Below are 7,319 nucleotides of genomic sequence, written 5' to 3' on the forward strand. Positions count from 1 at the left end.
TGTATGATACGAAAATTGGTAGGGTGGTAAATAGTGAGGAGGATAGCCTTAGACTACAGGAGAATATAAATGGGCTGGTCAGGTGGACTGATCAGTGGCAGATGGAATTCAATCCGGATAAGTGTGAGGTGATGCACTTGGGCAGGACAGACAAGGCAAGGGAATACAGGATGAACGGCAGGACCCTGGGAAGCACCAAGGATTATAGGTATCATGGCGTGCATGTACACCGGTCCCATCTGGTAGGACAAGTGGATAAAATAGTTAAGAAGGCATATGGTATGCTTGCCTTTTTTAGACGAGGCATAGGGATTAAGAGCAAGGAGGTTGTGCTGGAGCCATATAAAATGTTGATTAGGCTACAGCTAGAATATTGTATGCTGTTCTGGAATCCACATTACATGAGGGATGTTATAGCACAGGAAAGGGTGCAGAGGAGATTTACTAGGATGTTGCCTGGGCTGGAGAGTTTTAGTTATGAAAAGAGATTGGATAGACTGTGGTTATTTACCTTGGAACAGGGGAGACTGATGGTTGCGATGTTTGAATTATGAGGGGTAAAGATAGAATAGACAGGAAGAAACCTTTCCCCTTGGTGAAGGGATCAATGACCGGGGGGCAGAGATTTAAGGTACAGGGCATGAGGTTTAAAGGGGATGTGAGGAAAAACCTTTTCACCCAAAAGGTGGTGGGATCCTGGAAATCACAACCTTAAAGCATGATGGAGGCAGAGACTCCCATAACATTTAATAAGTATTTAGATGTGCACTTGCATTGCCAAGGCATACAACGCTATGGGCCAAGTGCTGGAAAATGGAATTAGAATAGTTGGGTGCTTTGTCTTTGACCGTAGACACGATGGGCTGAAGGGCCTTTTTCTGTGCTGTATACCTCAATGCCTATGACTCAACCTCAGCTGTGGATCCTGGATTTAACAGTAGGGTAAGGAAGAGTAAGAAACTATAGGCACCTAGGGGGCACAGGTGAATATAGGCGCTGGAGAGAAGTCACCATTGTAATACCGCTCCAGAATTAAACTCACTTTGTTCACCCATAGAGATCCTCCAACCTGTCACCTCATGACACCATGCTGCACAAAACCCTGTGCACACTGGCACTTCATCCCTGTGGAGTGTGAGAATGGCAGTGCTATGTCTCTGTCACTTTGCACACTGTCGGTGCAGTAAGGATGCGCTGCTGCTGGCACAAGCCCTTCCTCCCCAACCCCCCCATCTATGGAAGGTGATAAACCGACCTCCAACACCATTCGGTCTTATCTGAGGAAGGATGTTCTTGCTATAGAGGGAATGCAGAGAAGGTTTTTCAGACTGAGGCCTGGGATGGCAAGATTGACATATGAGGAGATATTGAGTTGGTTAGGATTATAATTACTGGAGTTCGGAAGAATGAGGGAGGTTCTCATAGAAACCTATAAATTCTAAAAGGACTATTTAGTGTAGATGCAGGAAGGTCGTTGCCAATGGTGGGGGGGTCATAGTTTAAGGATCCGGGCTAAACCATTTAGGACTGAGAGGAGGATAAATTTCTTCAACTAGAAAGTGGTGAGCCTGTGGAATTCGCTACCACAGAAAGCAATTGAGGTCAAAACGTGTGTTTTCATAAAGGAGTTAGATATCGCTCTTAGGGTGAAGGGAATCAAATAATTTGATGGGAAGGCTGGATCAGACTATTGAGCTGGATGATCAGCCATGATCACAATGAATGGTGGACCAGGCTCAAAGGGCTCTTGCTCCTCTTTTCAATGTATAAAATCCAAGAACCAAGGTATTTCACAAAAGTCAAGACACAACCCACACAGTTAGAGGCTAATAAAATTGCCTAACTGACCTCCAGCATATTTGAGGCATTGGTCAGGAAAGTGGTCACAATGGATCAATTAAAGAAAAGGAAGGTTGCCATCATTGTAGACAACTACCCTATGCAATCCAACATTACTGGCTTGAAATGCATCAAATCGATGTTCTTGCCTCTCAACAACATGGCCAAATGGCCAAACTCCAGCCAATCCATTGGGATAATTAGGAACTTGGAAACCTACTACCAACTGCAGCTGATCTCTCAGTTTATCAAGGACATCAAACCCACTATACTACAGGCCATGTTGATGCTGAAAAAGGCATGTTAGATGGCGAAGGATGCCACAATCGCAAACCGCTTCAACCTTGCTGAATTCAAATAGGTTACATCTATACAGGGCAATCAACCCAGTGATGAGGCACTTCTCATTTTTCTGCAGGAGACCAATATGGAGATTCTGGTAGTGACAACCATGGAAACTTAAGTGGAGGTGGACAACACCATACGATGCATGACAGAACTGATAGATTGTGCCATCATAGATGCAGTACGTTCTTCATTTGTGGAGGCTGATGATCCTGAAGATACTGAATAATGCCCACACGCTGGCCCACCTGTTTCCCTAGCTGATGCTGTGAAGCCTGTAGAGATGCTCTGGAATTTCACACTGCAGCACAAAAACACTGAAAAGATGCTTGATTTTATTGACAACATGGTGGACTGTATTGCAAATCCTGTATATCCAAAATCAGCACACTAAGCAGGAAAAGATGACAGAGTTTTCCAGTGTTAAGTCCGAGCATTTCTGAAGATGTTCCCCTAGCCTTTTTCAGTACAATGAAAACTACATATGAATAAATGGAATAAAGATTTTTTTCAGTCTTTTACTGTGGTTTTTATTCAGCATTTGAATCTAAAAAAACAGTAAGTAATACAGTGTTTGTAAAAGTGTTTGTAAGCATATTGATTATATAAAGATGCATTAATGTGGCAAATTGGCTTCCTCAGTTATCATGAAACTTGCTTAACCCAAATTTGAAGGCAGCTGCCTGGCAAATAACATTCATGCCATACAAGTGCCAAGCATTGGCCATCTCAAACAAAACTAATCATCTGTACTTGAAATTCAATGGTATTGCCATCATTAAATTCCCCCACTATCAGCATCCTGGGGGTTAACATTAATCAGCAACTGAGCTGAACCAGCCATATAAATACTGTGGCAATAAGAGCAAGTCAAATGCTGGGGATTCTGTAACAGTGAACTCCTGCCTCTCCAAAGTAGATGTCCACCATCTACAACGCACAGGTCAGAGTGTGACCGAATACTCTCCACTTGTCTGGATAAGTGCAATCTCAATAACACCAAGAGGCTCTACAACATCAAGGACAAAGCAGCCCACTTGAGCAGCACCCCATCCGCTAACATAAATATTCATATGCTCCACCACCATTACACAATGGCAGTAATGAATGCAAGATGCACTGCAGCAACTTGCCAAAACTCTGTTGACAGCACCATCCAAACCTGTGATCTCTATCATTTATCATCACCTGGGCAGCAGATGCATGGGAATACCACCACCTCCACTTTCCCCTCCAAGCCACAAACCAGTCTGTCATCTGTCACTGGGTCAAAGCCATAGAATCCCTACAGTGCAGAAGGAGGCCATTCAGACCATCAAGGCTACATCGACAACAATCCCACCCAATCCCTATCCCCGTAACTCCACGTATTTGAACTCCCTTCCTAACAGCAGTTAGTGTACCTACACTACATGGACTGCAGCGGTTCAAATAGGCAGCTCACCACGATCTTCTCAAGGGCAATGAGGGTGAGACAACAAATGCTGGTCTTGCCAGTTACGCCCACATCCCAATAAAAATAATAATACAACAAGTGTTGCAATGTTTCAATATATATGGCTTTGGGAGAGACACAGCAATTCTCCTGGTGATACATTTAAAGTATACAACTTATGAGCACCCCAGTTTTCACTTTGTCTTGTTTTGAGAAATTTAATGTATAATTGATTGATTATTCTGTATTCATGAAATCCCTCAGAGCAGATTCTGTGCTCCAGAATGAGAGCAAACATATTAAAATATTATTAACACTTCTTCCAAATAATGCCCAACCACTGACACATACTGAAAAATAGCGCAGAAAGTAGCAAGGATGCTTACATCCTTGTTCCACTGGGGAATGTAAATTTATCAGCTTAACTAGACAACCAGGCATCAGGTGACTGGATGACAGCATTGCTGAAGAAACTAGGTGGATAGCAATTATGAGTTTGTCTAAAAATGCCACAATGTCCATCAGATTTCCTTTCCCTCCAAATAAACTGTTAAACATTCTTTTTTAACGAGATTCTAAATACCACACAGGTAGCGGATGACAAACCTAGAAGCAAATATAAACATAATTTGCTACAAAATTCCATCTGGAACACCTGCCCACAGTAACTGACCTGCTAAACCTACAAGGCAAAAGTCTTCATAGGTCCCTTATTCGTCTAATGTAACTTTTTAGAAAAGGAACAATTGTGATAGGAGAAATGTTGCATCTAGGGCAATATTCAGGGAATGTCTTTGGGAAATGAATTTCTGAAAAATAGCCCTTACTGTCTACAAATCTATAATAGGAAATTTCATCCTTTCCCTCCAGTCTTGTTTGTACAAGAAGATTCATCTTGCCATCCTTTAGCTGCACTGATGGTACCTAACATCAACCTGAGCTTCTGAAGTAAAGAAATTACCTCTAATGAGAGTTGCATAATTTTCATAACTCTAGGCCACCAAAAACTCTGCTGTACTGCATCCCACTTCAAAAGACTGTAACCGTATTCCCTACACTGTATGGCATTTGAGATCTAATTAGGAATTGGAATCCACTAAGAGTGTGCTGGAGACAGATTCAATCAAATTTTCCAAAAGAGGATTGGATAATTGTTGGAAGAGAAAAGGGGTGTGGAGGGATATGGTCCAGGTGCAGGTCAGTGGGACTAGGCACAAAAATGGTTCGGCACAGGCAAGAAGGGCCAAAAGGCCTGTTTCTGTGCTGTAATGTTCTATGGTTCTATGGTTCTATTGCAGTGCTGAGGGGTAAAGGTGGGGAAATGGGACTATGTGAGTTGTTATTGTAGAAAGGCAGCATAGACTTGGTGGGCCAAATGGCCTCCTTCTGTGTTGTAATCATTGCATCATTTTATTCTATGAAGGCCAGCCTGTCAGAAATTGACTCTCCCCATTTCTGCCAGCTATTATTTTTGCATGTTATTGGCAGTGGAGGTAGAATTGTCGGAAATTCTGCTGGGTTGATTCATTCCACCGTCTTGCAATTGCAGGAATGTCTCCTTGGCTGAAACACCAACTCTTCAAGAACAGGATGTGGATATGATGTAATTGGGTTCAACTCCAATATCTAATCCTTCCAGCCAACATATTTCCTAAAAAAACCCCACAGTGGCATCCCCTGAGGACATTCAAAGCTATTTTTCATTTTCCTTCATGCTGTATCTATGGCATTTTATTATACTTGAATTCTAAACTGAAAAGTTACAAATTAAAATACAGAGCACAAATAATAATACGAAATCAAAAGAGAATCTTCCTTGGTAGATTACAAAATAAAACAAAATAAAGAAAACCATTTGTGTTCATTTCTAGTTTTTCTCATTTATTTTCCACCTTCCGAAGCATTGACCTAGATATTATACGGCATGATACTTGTCTTTCAGGGACTAAAGAGGCACTTAAGTCTTCAATGTAGTGGGCAAAAAGAGTGCATTACAAGTTGGAAGAGTGCCACCTGACATTTTGGAATGAGCAAAAATAAGGTACTCAACTTCTGTGTCTATTTCTTTGAATATAGCCAGAACTCAGCCAAGTTCTGCAGGAAATGTTGGGTCCCACGACTATCTAATCCCTGAGTTTAACTGGTAAAATCACTAGTTCTAGACTTCAGCAATGTTGGGCACCTGAGCCAACCTTCAGACCTGGAGATTGTAAGTTATGAGTGTTCGGGCAGGTGTTTGGTGTTAGAGGGGCAGGTGTGTGGGTGTAGGGAGGAAATGCTCTTATGGAGAGGGACCTCGTACAGCAGTGACCCTGGCTATTTTTGCACAGTAAAAAGTCTCACAACGCTAGGTTAAAGTCCAACAGGTTTATTTGGTAGCATATTTTTGCGCAGCCCACAAGAATCCTCTACCTCCTCTTAGCCCCCACAAAAATCATTTGACTTGTTTTTTGTTGGGCCACCAGCCAATGCTGGATGGACATTGCATTGTTATCACAGTAGAGACTGGACATTGTATTTAGGATTTTCAAGTCTCTATTGCACACTGGGCAGCAGATTATATTTATTGGTGGAGCTGATTTCTACTTTTTTCAGAAAGTTATTAACAAGATAAAAGTCACTGCTCTTGAAAGCACTTTGTGATATGTGATAAACTTTGAGTGATCCTTTAGTATACCACATAAGTCAATTATTTCTTTCCATCCTTAAAGCAACGCATAAGAGGTGCAGAAGTAACAAATCCATAAAAGGTGGTTTGCATAAAATAAAATTTAAGTGATGGAACTGTAGAAGAAATTATCAAAAATAATGATTAACAGAGGTTGAAAGAACTGAAAACTTACCATGAGATCATTTCAAATTTATCAAGAAAGATTTTGTAAAGGTACATTGCATATTTAAGGGAAATATTGTTAAGGAAGTGGTTGTACACAAAAAAAAGCACATAAATCTTGACAAATCAAGGCTTGAAGAATGTGGTATTCATGTGCTTTAAGTTCCACACAATGTCATATACTTTAATCATGGACAATGCAAATGTACCCATTTTGAACATCTTGTTTAGTGGGAATAGGATTGCGGGACCAGAAGGAAGGTTTCATGGACAAGACAAGCTCGGAAAGGCATAAGGGGAGATGGGAAAGAAGCAAATTCAGGACTAGGCAGGGGCAGACTTGGAGGATTTTTGCCCCAGTGACTTAGGGGAAGGGAGGGAAATGGCTGAGGTAGCTGATCGAATGGCCTAAGTCTTATGGACAAGTCTATGAGCTCCTTGCCCATGTTGCTGAAGCTTAAGAGTACGATCAAAAACAACAACAAACCAAATTGAAGTTGCAAACTTCCAGGCAAATTGTTCAGAACGGAAAAGTGATCAAGTCTAATTGACAGAAGAAAAAGAGATCAAACAAAATGTTTTCATCTCAAAGGCGTACAGGCAGTGGAATAAGTTACTGGTGTTTACCATTAAGGCACAAATACAATGGATTTAAGAGATAACCTACAAAGTGAATCAGTCTGGGAATGTAGAAAAGGTTTACCAAACTGATTGTTGGGATGGCAGGACAGACATATAAGGAGAGATTGAGTCAGTTAGGATTGTATTTACTGGAGTTCAGAAGAATGAGGGATGGGGGAAGGGGGTCTCATAGAAACCTATAAAATTTTAACAGGACTAGACAGGGTAGATGTTAGAAGAATGTTC

This window comes from Mustelus asterias, chromosome 2, assembly GCF_964213995.1.
Source record: "Mustelus asterias chromosome 2, sMusAst1.hap1.1, whole genome shotgun sequence".
Taxonomy (NCBI): domain Eukaryota; kingdom Metazoa; phylum Chordata; class Chondrichthyes; order Carcharhiniformes; family Triakidae; genus Mustelus; species Mustelus asterias.